The following is an 18,868-nucleotide window of genomic DNA, read 5'->3' as shown; positions in this document are numbered from 1 at the left end:
TGCACCTTGGTTTGGGAAAAATAAATGCCCCAAAACATGTCACTATGTTTTTTTTTTTCTCTTGCATGTTTTATCTTCTTAAAAATATTTTTAAGTGTAGTAGTGGCCATTTAATGCCAAACATTATTGCTGGTTTGCACAGGGTTTCTATTCATGCATATCTTTGTTATGGTTTTGGGCTTTTCCTACTATAAGGTGGAATCTTGCCTCAGGCAGTTTAGTAGGTGGAATCTTTGCTTTTTGGTCTTTTAAGCTAACCATACACTATTAGATTTAGAGAAATCAATTGATTCCCCCATCCACACTCCAACTGCATAGATGGGGGGATCTCCTTTTGCTGTCTATTGAATTCAGACAGCCACTGCACCAGTGGCCCTCTGAATACCTGAATAGTGACTGCTTCTGATAAAATGCTGTTGCTGTTTGGCTGATATTTTACCACCCAGCGTCTTTTGATTTTTAAATCAACTTTTGTGAAGCCGGGTGATGACGACACAGCTCTAATTTGTCTTTAAGCAGAATTTGGCAGAAATCCAAGCTGTGCTTTAGTTGCCTTTACGATCCTATAGAGCAGTGATGGCGAACCTTGGCACCCCAGATGTTTTGGAACTACATTTCCAATGATGCTCATGCACTCTGCAGTGTAGTTAAGTATCATGGGAAATGTAGTTTCAAAACATCTGGCTTGCCAAGGTTCGCCATCACTGCTATAGAGGCTGTATTGTACTGAAGCTGAGGGTCTCCTGAACTGCTGGGACAATGGAACATTACCAACGGCTTACTTCACAGCTGTGTTTGCTTAGAGATTAATGAATTCTGTTGATCTCTGGGTTTGTGAGTTTAGTATATCTATTGCACATTTTGAAAAATATGTCAGGATGCTGCTTTGTGACTCAAGATCCATTTAATGAAATGTACATATTTTTTTTTTCAAATTTCTGATTTCGATTATGGTCAGGATTATGCTATTTTTTTATTGTTTTAATGTGAATAGTTTTATATTTACCACTAGCATGTTTCAAGCTGAAAATGTACCTTTTCCAGGCTTTCCTTGTAAAGTGGTCCCTGGTCAAAAGTTGGCCATACACCAGTAGAATTTTGTTAGAAAAATTTCTCTTCGGAGCGTTGTCCCATTTTCTAAGGGCTCTTTCACACAGCTGCTCCGCTTGTCCGCAAATCATCCTATTTTTTTGCGGACATAATGTAAGTCAATGGCACTGCGGATGTCAGCGGAATACCATCCGCTGACATTCAATTTTCTTCCTTTCAGTTCTGTTCCGTTTTTTGGAACGGAACAGAGCCCTATTTTTTCATCAAAATGGAAAGGAAAGAAAATCGTATGTCAGCGGTGTCATCCGCTGACATCCGCAATGCCATAGACATACATTATGTCCGCATAACATCCGCAAACGGATGGGATGATATGCAGGCATACGGAGCGGATGACACAAATGTCATCCACTCCGTGAAAAAAAAAAAAAAGTCCTGCAGCGGAGAAGAAATGCGGAGCGGCCGTGTGAAAGAAGCCTAATAGTTATTGGGGGTCAGATTGCTGATTGTTTTTGATTATAGTGACCAAGAAAATAAAAGGGCAGGGATAGAAAGTGTTAAGAGAATTTTATGCATGTCATTTTTTTATTGGGAAAAATCATGCTTATTGTAAAGCACTTGTGTTTCCCGAAATCTAACCCCAGAATTCTAAACATTGGCTTGGCAATTGAACAAACATTTTCATAATTTTTATTCAAAATTTGTTGAGTTCATAATGGTACTATCAAATGCTCTAGCCAACAATTTTTCTGAATTTCTGTACGAACATTTGACAATAGTTCTATTGGTGCATGACCATCTTAAGAACGCTGTCTAGGTACCCACTTGCATTCTTGCCTAGGGACCTCCAGCACCCAATGTGCTCTATTTAGAAAACATTGACTTTTTATTTTTTTATAAAAGTATGTGCAACCAGAACTATACGTTTTATGTCTTCTGTAGTGCTTTTTGGTTTCCCCTTTTACTGATTGCATTACAGTGTATCTTTGGAAAGCTAAAGATATGAGCCCATGATAGACAAGTTTGATGGACTGTGTAAGCCAACACATGTTCTCACATATTGTTAACCCGAATAAAAATGTCCTGGGATTTTACCCTCTCTGTCCATTTAAAATATACTAAACTTACACTCACTAGATGTGGTTGTGAGTCTAGTCTCTATTACAAGTACAGCTATGTGGCAATGCCATGTCGTATACATATTACAGCCGCCATTTTGAATGTTGAACCAGATACTGTGATTCTCCATTCAGTGGATATTTGTGATATTACAAACTGTCAACCCCTAGGTGAGGGTATTAGTCTGGTTAATTTTCCATTGGCTTCTCGCTAAAAATGTAGGTTGTATGAGCCCTATTGTTGCAAATGGTCATCAGATAAACAATATTGTAAATTAGAAGCAATAGCCGCTATTCTTCATAACTTTCTATAAATCTTTATTCTAGATGGCATGCAAAACTTTATTTCTTTCATTCTTCATATAATACACTACAACGTCTGTAAACTTTCATAGCAAACGTTTTTTTTATGCACTATAATTCTGATCCATGTTTGCCAAATATGGCAGCCAAAGATGATAGCTTGTTATATATGTAAATATACCTGCAATGATAAAATATTTTTGTACACATTGCACATACCTGTTTGTCAGATCATTGTAAATGTGTTCCGTTTTTGTTTTTCCTTTGTTATTTTATGCCAAATGTTATATTATTCTATGTTAATCAGTCTGTTATCTTACTCTACGGTGTTTGAAATGTTATTTTTTATTAACATCCTCAATGCAGATGTGTGTGGGTCAAGTCTTTTTAGATATGAAGCTATTTTGATGTTATTGCCTCGGCGCTAAGCTTTGAAATAGCTCTTTAATGGTTAATCTTCCATGAAATGAAACCACATAAATTGTTTGGAAATGGCAAAGGACAAAAGGGTTTTATGGTCTCGGCAGAATATTAGGAATGATGATGAATAGCTAAGATAAGTGTGTAGTCACTTGCCCTGCTGCCTTTTATATTACACCTGTTTTGGATGCGGCAGCTAGGGTGTCACATGCTGCTACAATGAATTTATATGGCTTCTGGCAGAAGTGGAACGGTTTTATAACTAGCCCAGTGGGTTGCTTGATCTCTGCAAATGTAAGCTATGACCTTCAAAAATGAAACGTTTTCTAGGCATTCGTCGTAAAACAGAAGAACCGCTTAGGAGATGAAAATGTAAAATGTGCTACACTTGCAAAATTGTTTCAATATCTGTGATTGTAATTTGTACCAAAAAACCTAGTATATTGTAAAAGATGACAGCACTGCAGATTGTGGGTGATACAGAAATGGGTAACTTGTCTTTGTACAATCCATGTAACAGAAATTGTCTTTTTTATTATATCTGTACACTTCATTTCACATGCTTTGTGTAGTCCTTTATAATGCCATTATGTTTTCAGAAAAGTGGGATACTCAGCCTTTGAAAGATTCTGCAAAGGTTTTTGCATGCTACATTATGCACTTATACTGTGTCAGTTCATTTTGGATTAAAAAAAATCATAGTAGCAAAGAAGGAATTTTGCTTGTATCTCAGATATGAATTTACATAAGGACATAATCATATTAAACTTAGAGAAAAAATACTTTTAATTATAGTAGCATTTTCCTTGAAGACATTTTAGTTCTTATATATACAGGCTTTGGTATGTGAAAGAGCAATGCAAGCTTTTACAGAGCATTTTTAAAGATGTTAGAAGAGTTTTGATAAAGCATTTAAAGCAGTTTGGAGATGCAAAATATAGATCTTAATAGGGAGTGCTTACTTTAAAGCTGATCTCTGGGATATTGGCAACCTCCTTCTAGAGCTGCATGATTAATCGTATGAAAATCGCGATCTCGATTCACCCCCCCTGACGATCTAAACCTGACATATTCTCGATTCTTTGCATAGCTGAGGGAGCAGAGAAAACAGCTGTGGAAAACTCCCAGTAACTATAAACAAAATTATTACATTGTATCTTTCCTCCCGCAAACACCTATCAGCATTAAGGCTCCGTTCACATCTAGGCGTTTTGGGGCGTTTTTGGGGCGTTTTTCTGCTCTAGGATCAGCTCTCAAAACGCCCAACAAGACAAATCCTATTCATTTCAATGGACCCTGTTCACATCTGAGCGTTTTGACGCTGTATACAAAACGCCCAACGCTCAAAAAAGTACATGAGCTTCTTTTTGGGCAGATTACAGGCGTTTTCCATTGATCTCTATTCAATCTAAAAACGCCTGCACAAAAATCGCAGTAAAAATCGCGGTAAAAAACGCCGCAAAAATCGCGGTAAAAAACGCGCGAAAAACGCTACGCTCAGGTGTGAATGTAGCCTAAGTCTCCCAGTAACTATAAACAAAATGATTACATTGTATCTTTTCCTTCCCTCTCCCAGGGAGAAAGGAAGTTTAACCTCTTAAAGACTAGACCTTTCTCTGACACTTGTTGCTTGCAAGTTAAAATCAGTTTTTTTTTGCTAGAAAAGTACTTAGAACCCCCAAACATTTTATATATTTTTTTAGCAGAGACCCTACAGAATAAAATGGCGATTGTTGTAATATTTTATGTCACACTGTATTTGCGCAGCAGTCTTTCAAACGCAATTAATAAACTTTAATGAATGAAAAAAAAAACGTAACAGTAAAGTTATCCCAATTTTTTTTTGTTACACAGAGAATCGTGAGAGAATTGTGATCTTTATTCCAAGCTAAAAAATCGTGATTCTCATTTTGGCCAGAATCGTGCAGCTCTACCTCCTTCACACCCCCTCCCCCCTTAACTATATTCCCTAAAGCCATGGTTACAAGATGCCAGCATTCCGTCCTTTGTCATTCTATGTACTTCTGTGGGGTCCTCCTTTTGGGTTTCCACGTCATTGCTTGTGTGATATGGATGCTTCCTATCTGCATTTGGAGCAGACAGGTGGTCACAGGTGGGTTTGTACTTCTGGATCAGTGGTCCCGTGCTCCCAGAAATGCAGCGACCAAGGGAGACTTGGGTGAATATTTTCACTGGTTAGAAAAAGTAAAAAGCCAAGCAGGATGTGTTAGAGGGGGTGGAGTTAAAATACACTGCTAGCAGGATTTCAACATGCTTTTATAGTGCTTACTAAAGCCGGCCATATACAGTTTGGATTATGGCCAGTTCAGCAGAGACCAGCCGAGATTTAAACAATGTATGGGCAGACCAAATGTACCGAAGTTGTTTGATTGATCAACTTTGGTACAACCAAGCCTGTTGGATTTTAAATGTAATTATTGCTAGCGACGTTTGTAGCCACTAGCAATACTCACTGACTGTATTGATAGGGGAATCAAGCGATATCTTCTCCTTAAATACGCTCTGTCTATGGCTGGCTTAAAGCCTTCCAGTAGCTTGGGGGTAGCTGGTACTCCCAATAAAATCTGTTTAGTGTCTTCTTTTCTGTAACTAAATGGTGTTTCAGCAAAGTTGCTTGAGTTTGGTTGGACACTTTACTAATGCAGATGGTACCCATACAGAAGCCTGAATGTTTCCAAAGCCTTAATAAGACAGCAGCCCATGGCTTATGGGCTGCAGTTGCCATCTAAGAGTACTTGTAGGGACCATTTCAAGCCTACATAGTAGTGCTGGCACCTTCAGTACCTGAAATGGGGGCTCTATGTACCATAGGTACAGTTGATAATCATTGTTAATTTTTCAAAAAGTAGTACTGTCATGAAGGATCGCAGGCAACTTGGTTGCAAGGACACTGTGGCCCTAGAATTACTTTTTTATTAAAAGTAATTTTAGATAGTTGGGAAACTGCACACTACACAGCTATTACAACCCAAAACACATGATGCAGAAGGACAGAAAAACAATTTCTCTCTCGTTCATTGACACACAGCTCCTGATCTACATAATCATTGGATTATACTGACCCCTACAGGAGTAGGACACTAGGCAGAAAAATAATCAGGCTACGTCTATGGGCTGGCCCAGGGGGGTATACTCCCTCTCTCTGCTATAGGTACTAAGTTTTTTTTTTTTTCCTGCCTAGTCAGGAGTAAGGACCTAGTTCCTTGCTGGGATCTCTGGTCCTGGCAATTTTCTTCTTTTTGGATAGATTTTTTTTTTTCTCCTGTTTTTTCCTATGAGATCTACAATCAACTGCCAGGATGGGCAACAGGCTGGATAATCTAGATCCAGTGGTCCCCCCAGTCTGGCCAGCGAGCTTGCTCAGACCTCAGCTCCGCGCTAGGTTGGCTGCGACATAGCCCCACTGGACGGGGGCTGGCCTGCAAGTTAAAAACGCCTCGTAATGTCACAAGCGACCAAGTCTCAGCATGAGACGCAGCGTTCCTCCTGGTTGACAACCCCCCCTTCCCCATTTTGATGGCCAGGGGTTGTCTGGAGCAGTGTTCAACTGGTTCCTGGTATGGTGAGTAGCTGTCTCCCTCTGGAGGGTTTTGGGGTGGACGTTGGCCCCTCCTTGGGACGTCGGACCCCCGGGTTCCCCTCCTTCCCATCAGGCACCACCCTTTCATCTGTCCCCCATCCTACTCCCCTCCACATATGCTTGGGCTGTGTGGGTGGTCTGGTCCACCACCTGGTTGTACTTGGTGGGGGCTCCTGCCAGGACCCCCTGTCTTGCCTGGGCCTGTCCTTGTAGCCTAGGGATCCCTCGTGGTGCCACCGTTTTGCTGTAGCCTGTGTGTTTCTGTGTATGTCGACCAGGTTTGTGTAGTCCGGCAGCCATTTTGCAGTGGTTTGCCATTGAATATAGTGGTGGCCGTGACAGTGGGGCCCTGTGGGTGGCGATTTAAGAAGTTGACTCTTCCACCGGTGGTGGACCCTCCAGTTTCCAGATTGAACAAGGCAACGATTCCGGTTGAAGAGTCCCTGCCCTTTAAGGATCTGGCTGACAGGAAGGCGGAGGCTGTGGCCCACATTATGTACACTGTGGCTGGTTTCAGCACTGAGGCCGGTATTCACCATTGTCCTGGTGTTGCAAACTCTGACTGAGTGGGCTAAGCTTTTACGCCATGACCTGAAGGGAGAACAGCCCCCCCTGCCTTTGCTGAACTGGCGGACCCAGTTGGTCCAGGGGCTGCAGTTTCTCTGTGATGCCTCTTTGGATGCGGCTCCCCTAGTGGCTCGGCTCTCTGTTTCGGCAGTCGTCCTTCGGCGTGTCTTTTGGCTCAAATGCTGGTCTGCGGACCAGACTTCTAAAAAGGACTTGACTGATCTTCCCTTTTCAAGGAGATTCCCTGTTTGGCGCTACCCCGAATTACATCATTAAAGGTCTCACAGGGGGGGAAGAGTACCTTTCTTCCGCAGGCTACTAAGGGCAAGGATCCTCGTTATAGACCTGGGCCCTCCTTCTTGGCTCATAAGAAGTTTTTTCATCCCTCGGGGTCGACTAACAAGGGCTCAAAGCCTTTCAGAGCCTCCTCCTGAAGGATCCAAACGAACCTGGTCTGGCAAGCCGAGAGCGGGCTTCTCCAGACCCGCTGACGAGGCTCCTTCAGCATGAGGGTGTGCCCTCACCTGTATCGGCGGTGGGGGAACTCTTCACTGGTTCCTGTATCTGTGGACTTCCCTGGTACAAGACAAGTGGGTCCACAAAGTCATTCGGTGCAGCTACAAAATTGAGTTTTGCTCTTGTCCCCGGCAAGGTTCTTTTCAAGGGGTGATTGTCCTGGTTCCACTTCGGAACATTTTCAGGGTTTTTACTCAAACCTGTTTACAGTTTCCAGGAAGCAAGGCAAGGTGCATCCAATCCTGGACCACAAGGTGCTTAATGGCTTTGTGTGGGTGCAGAAGTTCAGAATGGAGTGCATTCCGCACGGTGGTGGCATCCCTGCTTCGGATTTTCTTGCCTCTATTGAGTCAAGGATGCTTACCTTGACATTCCAATATGTGCCGGTCACCAGCGCTTCCTCCACTTTGCCGTGGGAGAGGAGCAATTATCAGTTTGTGGCGTTCACCTTTGGTCTCGCCTCTGCTCCTCAGGTCTTCACTAAAGTGTTTGCCCCAGTGCTAGCTTTCTTAAGCCAATGGGCGGATTGTGGTACTGGGCTACTTGGACAAGCGAGCAGAGTCTCCTACTGCTCTGGTGGAAAACCTGGAAATCACCATATGAAATCTGTGGGAGTTCGGCTGGATTCTGAATTTTCAGAGTCTGCTCTGGGTCCGTCCACAAAGCTGGACTATCTGGGTTTGACTCTGGACTTGGCCTTGGACCCGGCTGAGCCAGGGAATGAAGGAGTCCCTGATATGGTAGCTTCTTTCTCTGGCGTTTTGCCTGGGAAAATCATTCCTCCCCTTGTATTGGACAGTGATCACCATGGATGCTAGCTTGTCAGGCTGGAAAGGGGTCCTCTCAAACATTTTGCTGAGGGGATCTGGACATTGGAAAAGTCCAGACTACTGATCAATGTATTGGAACTCCGAGCGATCAGACCGTGTCTGGACCATTGGACGGATTATATTCAGGGATGTCCAGTGCGCTTTCAATTGGACAATGCCACAACCATGGCTTATGTCAATCACCAGAAGTGTAATTACGGCTCTGGAGGTATCAGGCATTATAAAGGTGGGCAGAATGGTTTGTTCCAGCCCTCTCCGCCATACACATTCCTTGGGGGGGGGGGGGACTGGCAGGCGGATTACCTCAGTCGGCAAGCGTTGGATCAAGGGGGAGTGGTCCTTTTATCTGGAGGTGTTTTCATTAGTTGTCTCCGGCGGGGCACCCCCGAGGTAGATCTGTTGGTGTCGTGGCTCAACAGAAAGGTGCAGAGGTTTGTGGCTCGGTCACTGGTACCTCTGGTAGATGCTGCAGACGCCCTGGGGGTCCTGTGGGGTCAGTATTGTCTGATCTACGTGTTCCCTCCTCTCAAGCTTCTGCCAAGACTTCTACGCAGGATCGAGGCAGAAGGGAATTCCTGTCATCTTAGTGGTCCTGGACTGGCCTCGACGAACTCTATACACCGATATGGTGCGGCTGGTCGCCGAGGTTCTTTGGAGGCTTCCTCTCAGGGAGGATCTGCTGTCCCAAGGACCAATCCTCCATCCTGCTTTACAGTCGCTGGCTTTGACGGTTTGGCTGTTGAGCGCCAGGTGCTGAAGGATAAGAGGTTTATTGAAGTCGGTGATTCCTACGCTGTTAAAAGCTAGGAAATCTACTTCTAGGAAGATCTACCATTGTACAAGGAAGACTTACATTGCGTGGTGTGGAAGTTCATCCTCGCTCCTCCTCGGTGGCTCGGGTCTTGATCTTCCTTCAATGGGGGTTGAATAGAAATTGGCCTTGAGTACCATCAAGAGCCAAGTGTCGGCTTTGGCGGTCTTCTCCCAATGACCCTTGGCCACACACTCCCTGGTGTGTACCTTTCTTCAGGGTGTCCGACATTTGGCTCCTCCAGTGCGCTCTCTGTTGCCGCCTTGGGACCTAAATTTGGTGCTTTCGGTCCTCCAGGAAGCCTCCCCTTTAAGAATCTTCGGGGGGATTCCCTTGCTTACCTTGTCGCAGAGGGTGTTTTTTTTGGTGGCTATTACCTCTGTGTGCAGGATGTCCAAACTGGCGGCATTATGCCGTTCACTTTACCTGGTGATTCACAGAGATAAGGTAGTTCTTCGCCTCTGTCCTTCGTTCCCCACCAAAGGTTGTCTCTGATTTTCATTTGATTGAGGACATTGTGTTGCCTTTCGGTGTCCCAGGCCGAAACATCCAAAGGAAATTGCCTTGCATGCCTTGAAAGTGGTCCGGGCAATTAGGGTGTACTTGGCAGTTAAGGAGTCTGTTAGGAAGTCAAACTCGCTATTTGTGCTCACGGATAGGGTTGTCCGCTTCCTCGGAAAGGGTTGTCTGCTTCCTCTGTGGCCATTTCCAGATAGATCAGACTGACTGTTATTCAGGCCTATTCCATCAGGGGTCAGGTTCCTCCTTTCCCTGTCAAGGCACACTCTACTCGGGCGCTTAGTGCCTCCTGGGCCTTCCTTCATCAGGTGTAAGTGACTCAGGTTTGCAAGGCGGCCACCTGGTCGTCTGTGCACACTTTCACAAAAGTGGATGTGTTGGCATCTGTGGATTCTTCTTTTGGCCGCAAGGTTTTTCAGGCTGCTATTAAGAGGACCTAATCCTCTTTAAGGGTGTATTGTTTTTTTTTTTTTTTTTCAGGTGGGCTCCTGTTGGTTTGGTTGAGCTCCTGTTGCCTGGTTGGCTACTGTTTTAGCCTTGGGAATTTTTTTTGCTGTTCCCATCCCTCATGTTTAACACTGTTTTGGGACGTCCCAGTGGTTTTGAAGATCTGGAGTTGTTTGTCAATGAACGAAAGAAAATGGGAATTTTTACTTACCGTAAAATCCATTTCCCTGATCATTGACGGACACAGCACCCACCCCTCTGTGGAGTCGGATCCTTCTGACACTGCTTGTAACTAAACTGAGTACCCATAGCAGAGAGAGGGAGTATACCCCCTGGGACTTCCCATAGGTGTAGCCAGATTCTTTTTCTGCCTAGTGTCCTACTCTGTAGAGGGCAGTGTATAACCCAATGGTTATGACGATCAGGAGCTGTGTCCATCAATGAACATCCGGTAAGTCAAAAATCCAATTGTATACCTTCGCCTTTATGTGCATCCAGTGCAACTAACCAAAGAGAGTCAGGGGAGAAGTTAGGAGCGTGGAGCGATTGGGGGCATTAAAGCAGGGAAGTGGCATGTTGCATGACATCACACGATATGAACCTTCCTGGAACCTGAAAGCATAAGTGAACTTGGTTGGGAAGACCTAATGACATATTTAAACTGGAAAAGGGAAGGTATTCCAAAAATTGATTACTGACATTAGGAACATAGAAATAAGGTTGTAATAGGATATTTTAGCAAAGTCTGGATGGGAAAAAAATGGTTAGGGCTTTTGTTTTACTGTTGAATAGTTTACCGATAATGAAATAAAGGTCAGTTAATGGGCTTGTTTTCTTCAGAGCCATGCTTTAAGTATTCTTCCTTCTGTGGTGAGTCATAATCTTTGCTGTGGAATATCTGACAAAGGCTGAGATCCCCGTGGAAACTTTTACATTCCCCTGTTTAGTAAGAGCTACAGTAGATGTTAATATTAATCTGCCATTGCTCTGTACGCTTGCAGCACAGGTCATCAATCAGTGCATGTCATTTTTAACAGTGATGGGGTTAACAGCAGATAACTATATTCTTGTACTTGTAACTCGATAATTGAAAGCTGATGTTCCTGGTACTGTTATGTATTCACACAATATAATCTGTTCAAAAACATCTTGTGTGAGTCTGTTTTTCTTTGTATAAATTAACAATTTATTTCTGCGACCTTTGGGTGGTGGTAGCAGATTCTCTTTTAATGCCAAATGCACTCAGTGTACAAGTACATGAAGATGGAATATCACATAAATTTTGCATTGCACTTGGCGGAAGAAGCTCATTATCTTGTGAAAAGCTCTGCTGCAACTACACTGTTGGACATGTGGCCGTTTTCTTTACTTATCTGTAGGGATACCCTACTTATGTTTTCATGCTGCCTTTAGACTGAATGTACTCTTAACTCTTTATATTTGCCATATTATGGCTAGAGTTGCATGGGCGATATTATCTTGTTTCTGCTTAGAGATTTAAAGTCAAAATCCAGGACAGAACAAAGAAAAAAAAAAAAACACACTACAAGCGCTGGGGGTGAAGGACTTCTTTTGGGAGTAAAGGAAGAGACTGTATTCCTTGCTCCAGCACACTTCTTCTCCCTATAAGTTTGGGCTGTGGGGCGGTCCCTTGCTGTCCGGTACAATGCAGGACTTTGTCCTGTGTTGTATGAATGTAGGTAAGCGTGAGATGCTTTAGAGAGGAGGTTTATGGGGACCTGTTGCACAGCTGATGGGAATTTATAGGAACAAGTAAAATTACATTTTATTTCTGTAATGAGCATTAGTGGGAAGTGGGGAAGGTAGTTGACCAGAGTTGGCCTTTAACCACTTACTGGCAGACGGCCAAAAAGCCTATCGCTAAGCAGGAAATTTTCAGTAGCTCAATTGTGCAAAAATTGCCTAGGTGGAGCAAATGATTGTTAAAACAGATGGAACAAATGGCGGTAGTCATCTGACATTCCTGCTGACTCAGTTCCAGAGAGGGAGATTATATAAGGAAGGAGAAAAACAGGACAAGGAGACGGAGAAAGAAGAAAAGGAAAGAAAGGATCATGAAAAAGGAAAAAAAAAATATAGAAAAGGAGGAAAGGATAGAAGCAAAAAAAGATGGAAGAGGAGAAAATATATCTGAAGATACATAGAGACGAGAGCCCTGGAGAAAAAGCAAAGGGAGCATAAAATTTTTTTTTTTTTTTTGTCTGTACAGAGGGTAAAACTAGTGAACAGGAGATTTGATACAGGTGACGTAGAGGAGAAAAGGAAACTAATGCAACAACTGATTGCCCGCAAGATGATCAATAGAGTTGGCGTTCCTTGTCCTGCGGAAGATCAGAAAAGGATCCCAGATCAGGAAATAGATTTTTTAAGAATTCTAAGGATAATACCACCAGAATTAAAGAAGCAAAGAGGAAAAATGGAACAAGGAGACAGAAAAAGAAGAAAAGAAAGAAAATGAGAATGGAAAAGGAGGAAAGGAGAGAAGCAAAAGAGAAGATTGAGGCGAAAGAGGGGAAAATATATCAGAAGATACATAAAGAGAAGAAAGCAGAGAAGTACTTTGCCTGTACAGAGGGTGAGAATAGTGAAAGGGATCTTTGATACAGATGAAGTAGAGAAGAGGAAACTAATGCACAAAATGATTGCTCACAAGATGATCAACAAAGTTGGCGTTCCTTGCCCTGAAGAAGATCGGAAAAGGATCACTTTGAGAGCAGCAGAGCAAGAAATATCTTTTTTTGAAATTTTGAGGACAGTACCACCAGAATCCCAGTGTGGAGACAAAGGAAAAGAACAAACAAGGAGAAAAAGAAGGAACAACAGCTGATGTAGTGAAAGATGAATAAAATAAAATGGAAAATTGTATAAAATAAGTCATCTATGGAGGAAAGTACACTGGTTTCATCTTGTAGGGATCAGTCATCCAAAAATGAATTGTCACGCAATATTGCAAGATTGCTTGCTACTACATGATATTTTGTAGATTACTTTCATATGTTTATCAGGCATTTACTATACCTAGTAATTAATCACTAGTGATTTTAGTTGCAGGTTTGAGCCACTAAGAAACTGGAGCTTTAGCTTAATTAGGTGACTGCCAGTAAGTGGTTAAATCTCAAAGTATCAAGAGATTAAAATCAACCATGTAGCTAAGCCAAATACTGTTCCCTTAGTGGCAGGAGATTTGTATTCCAAAAGGCTCTATCAAGATTGTCAAAATTAGAAATGGTGCACATATCGTAAGTGATAATATCCTAAATCTCCTTAAGGACAAATATTGTTAATAGTCTAAACGCAAAGTCCCCACGTAGATATTACTATGAACTTGAAGTGAAAATTTCTTGTCTTTCCATGCAAGCTTTGTGAATCACCAGCGCTGTATCTACAAACCCATTACCCAGGGGTCCTCTTGAATGTGCGCTTACCTGCTTTTATAGAAAAAGCTCCATAGTGCTCACTGTTTTTTTTTTTTTTTTTTGTTTTTTTTTTTTTTATTTATTTAAAAGCAGCCCAAAATTATTGAACTCCCATTCTAAACATCATAAGCATGCATCCCAACATGTGAAATTCAGTTTTGCTATAAGATAAGGTTATAGACTGTTTACCTTCTTGGAGAATGATCAGCCGCCCCCTTCCCCCCCTCCCTTTTTCTCTCCTTCATCCCCTTTTCTCTTTCCCTCTACCCCCCTTTTTTTTTTCTTTCTCTCCTGCCTCTCCTTCTGAACAGTTTAAGTAATTGCCAGAATAACTGTATCATCCTTGAACACGTCTGCATTGTTGTGCTATGTATCCTGTGATTTTTCTGGTTAATTTTCTATGTTCTCATGTTTTTTTACTGGTTAAAAACTTCTCAAATAAAAAACTATTAAAACAAAAAACATGCAAAATTCAGGTCAATAGTGTTACTAGATCAGCAAATCCTCTGTGCAGGCCCAGTCAGCGTGGTGGCGTTCACAACGCCCATCTAATGCATTGTCTCCCTCTGGACTTTTTCAAAGGTCCTGAATGAGAACATGTACTGTTTGTAATAATATAAGTGAGTTTTTGAAACCTAAGGGTTGACTTTCTAAAATTGGAGAAACCAATCTGCTTCCAGGCTTTCTTTTTTTTTTTTTTTGTCCAAGCCTAATTAAACCAACTGAAGCTAGAAGCAAATTGGCTACTGTGCACATCTGCACTAGATTTCTCGCACTCCGGTTTTAGTAAACCAACCTCCTAGTGCCTCAAAACTTTTTTTCTTTTCACTCTCACTCTTGTTAAAGTCACCAGGACAAATATACAGGTTACATCTCCTTAACCGAGACACAGCAATAAAGACCTGACAGGTTTTCGAAATCCTCTCCACTCTATTCAAAACTAAAAAAAAAGTTACTTAAAATTATGAAAAAAGTAATCATTGGCAACTTCCATGTCACTGTCCTTTAAAGGTTTGATTCTATGCTGTTGCGGCCATAGAAACCCAGCCACAGTAAGGATGGAGGCATACGTATAAACTGGCATCCCTACCACTGGAAAGTCCTTACAAGACAACAGGAATGCCTTTTAAAACATACAAGATGACTACCGTTTTTCATACTATATGTTCTGATTCAAGTACTACTATCCATTTTTTACAACTTCACTCCAGAGCTCTACTGACCTGGCTTGGTTTTTCTATTCACAAATTTACACATTAACCGCCTGCCGTCTACTCCATAGCAGTTTTACTGCTACAGGGCGGCAGCTGCACGTATATGTGGTTCCGGACGTCCGCCTGCAGAGGGTGCGCGTGGGCCACTTCTAATGTGATAATTCACAGCAGAAGCCAATCTGCAGGTGTTGGGCACTCAATCTCCTCTGGCACCCGTCGAACGTCTGTACACAACATAGAATGGGGATCTGCCTATGTAAACGTGGGGAGGAATGGATTCTGTGTTCCTGCAAAGCAGGGACTAGAATCCATTGCTCTCCCTAGTAAAAGCAACACACAGTTAACGCACAAACACATATTAGGCACACAGTTAACCTCGATCATCCTAGATGTTAACCCCTTTCCCACCCAATGTTATCAGTACAGTGACAGTGCATATTTTTAGCATTGATCACGGTTTTAGTGTCACTGGTTCCAAGCAAAGTGTCAGAATGTCTGCTGTAATATCGCAGTCCTACTATAAGTCGCTAATCACTGCCATTGCTAGCAAAAAAAAAAAAAAATTCAACAAATATATGTCACATAGTTTGTAGGTGCTATAATGTTCATACCAAAAACGTAGCAGAATAAATATTGGCCTAAATTTATGAACAAATTTTTCATTTTTTTTTAGATGAGCTTCATAGCAGAAAGTACAAAATTAGTTTTTTGTTTTTTTTTTTTTTTTCAAAAACTGTTGGTCATTTTTTTTGTTTACAGCGCAAAAAAACACAGAGGTGATCAAATACCACCAAAAGAAAGCTCTATTTGTGAGGGAAAAAAAATGACATACATTTTTTTTTGGGTTTAGGCGTTGCACGACCACTCAATTTACAGTTATATACTACTGTATTGATCTATATACTGTAGATATACTGTTTTGGCGTATAACATTTTTTGCCCCTGACAATAGAGGACAAATTATGTGTGCGTGTTATACGTTGATTTTTTTTTTTTTTTTTTAACCTGGCTGCCTCGAAGGGGAAGGGGGGAGTGTCAATTACACAGAGCAGGGATCTGTTTACTCTGCGCTCGCAGTCACACACAGTGCCACCTCCTGGACCGGCTCCTAGGATAGACGTTGCATGTCCCGGCATTGGACCAGTGTTTTGTCTATCATAGGAGCCATTCCAGGATGCAGGACTATGTGTGACTGCGAGCACCTTGTAAACATCCCTCTGTGTAATCTGGCACTGATCAGGCTGCATTGATGGACAATGGTGAGTATGCAGATGGGCACTGATCACACTGGAATGTTGGGGCTGCAGATGGGCACTGATCAGACTGCATTGATGGGCATTGACCCTTATTTTTCTTCAAAGTTTAAAATTAGTTTTTTTTTTTCCTGAAACTTCCCTCTTAAAATTATATATGCCGATAAATGCTTTATAATACTGTGTGTGTGTGTGTGTGTGTATATATATATATATATATATAACCATGCAAAGGTTTTAGGCAGGTGTACTAAATACTGTAAATTAAGAGCATAGAAGTGTTTAATACTTTAAATGAAAGGTAAATGAACTGAAAAGAAACCTAAATCATTATTTGCTTTGACCACTCTTTGCCTTGAAAACAGCATAAATTATTCTAGGTACACAATTTTTGAAGAAACTCAACAGGTAGGTTGTTTCAAAACATCTGGAAGAATCAACCACAGATATGTGGATTTTGGCTGCCTCAAATCCTTCTGTCCCTTCATGTAATCCCAGACAGACTCAATGATGTTGAGATCAGAGCTCTGTTGGGGCCAAACCATCTTTTCCAAGACTCCTTGTTCTTTATGCTGAAGATAGTTCTTAATGACATTGGCTGTACGTTTGTGGTCATTGCCCTGCTTCAGAATAAATCTGGGGCCAATCACACACCTCCCTGATGGGATGACATGATAGATAACTATTTGCCGGTATTTCTCAGCATTGTGGATACCATTGATCCTGACCAAATCTCCAACTCTGCAGAAATGTAGCCGCAAACGCAAGGAACCACCATGTTTTACTGTTGCCTGCAGAAACTCGTTATTGTACATCTCTCCAGCCCTTTGGCAAACAAACTTCCTCCTGCTACAACCAGATATTTCAAATTTTGATGACTTGGAGGTATGGCTTTTTAGCCGCAGTTCTTCCATGAAGATAACGTCTTGCCAGGCGGCTTATCTAGACACTAGGTGGGTATACCCAGGTCCCACTAGTGTCTGCCAGTTCTGTGCTGATGGCACCGCTATACATCTTCTGATGTTGGAAGGAAAATAAGCATGATGTTTCTGACATCTGCTGCATTAAAGTGGAGTTCCACCCAAAAGTGGAACTTCGGCTTTAAGGACTCCTGACTCCTTGACATGCCACATTTGGCATGTACTTTTTTTTTTTTTTTGGGGGGGGGGGGGGGCGGCGGGAGGTACCTAATTTTGACAGGTACCATCTCCCACTTCCACTCGGGCTGCCTAGGCGGCACAAGCGGAAGTTCTCCTCTCCCCCTTCCTCCCTGCAATCTTCTGGGACACGTCACAGGTCCTAGAAGATTTCCGGGCCATTCAGGATGTGCAGCGTGACTCACGCATGTGCAGTGCACACCCGGATGTGAAGCCGCAAGCTGTCACATCCAGGTGCCCACATTAATGATGCCAGTGTCGAGGACAGGGAGAGAACCAAGACTTCGGACAGCCACATTGCTGGACCATGGGACAGGTGAGCGTGTGTCTATTAAAAGTCAGCAGTAACACTTTTTGTAGCTGCTGACTTTTAATGAGCACAGAATCGGCTGGAACTCCGCTTTGTTTCCCTGGCTGACCACTGTGTATATGGTCCTTAAAGCGGAGTTCCGGGCACAAAATCAATATTTTTTTTTTTGTGCCCGTCCGCTTTTTCACCTTCACCTGAAACAGAATTGGATAGTTAGGTTTTTTTTTTATTTACTCACCTTGTAATTGAAGATCGAATATACTCACCTAGTCTTCACTTCCTCCCTCTGTGCCGCGGCTCTGCCGTCACTTCCAGGCTTGCACTGATTCCTGGGAGCTGAACGTCATCGCTCCCAGGAATCAATGCGACGGTACCGGCCCTGCTCGTCACTTCTGGCGCCGCACTGGAAGTGACGAGAGGGGCCGGTGCAGGCGCATTCTGGGAGAAGAAGACGCCGAAGAGGACCGCGCCGGCTTCAGCTGCCCACAAAAGAGATGGAAACCCTGTGGAAGAAATTTTATAAGTGAGTATTTCTTCTAAAAGGTAAGTGCGAACCGGGACAGATCAGAGGCTAGCCATTGTGGAATGTACTAGCCCTGACTGTCCCGGGGGTATGTTTGTTGAAAAATGATTTCTGTGCCCGGAACTCCGCTTTAATGGTGTGCGTTTCCTTGTGCTTCTTCAAAAGAGCATGAATAGCACATCTTGAAACCCCAGTTTGCTTTGAAATATGTTTGCCTAGAAGAGCAAAAGAAGAGCTTGCTTGCTGATGCAGTGTAACTAACTTGTCTTGAAGCTGTGCTGTCTTGCCATGGTGTGTGACCTGCAACATGAAACTGTTCTCCACAACCTCACCTTAGTAGCAGAGTTTGGCTGTTCCTCGCCCAGTTTTAAGCCTTGTACACAGCTGTTTCTGTTTCAGTTAATGACCATTAGTACTTGCTTTGCCATAATAAACCCTGCCTGCACTGTGCAGAGTTCCATTATCAGTTTGTATACTAGATGCCCAGGTCTATCTTCCCTAACAAATGGGTTAAAGATCTCAAGGAGTGGGTTGTACATTAATGCGCTTTAAAAATGACTCCCTCCCTTTTGTCTCTTATCTTCACATTGCCATCAAATCGAAGTGATAGAAACTGCCTATGGGGTCCTTTGTACAGTATAAACCTGCTCCAAAGAAACACCTAGAAAGATAAATATTTTTAGGTATGATGTGCGAATGGGCACTGCAAAGTTGGAACTACACTTTAAAGAGGAGTTCCAGCCACCTGTGGTAAAAATAAGTCAGCAGCTAAAAAAAGTGTAGCTGCTGACT

Source organism: Pelophylax lessonae (genome assembly GCF_965119305.1).
Source record: "Pelophylax lessonae genome assembly, chromosome: 2".
Taxonomy (NCBI): Eukaryota; Metazoa; Chordata; class Amphibia; order Anura; family Ranidae; genus Pelophylax; species Pelophylax lessonae.
This window is presented reverse-complemented; position numbering follows the sequence as displayed.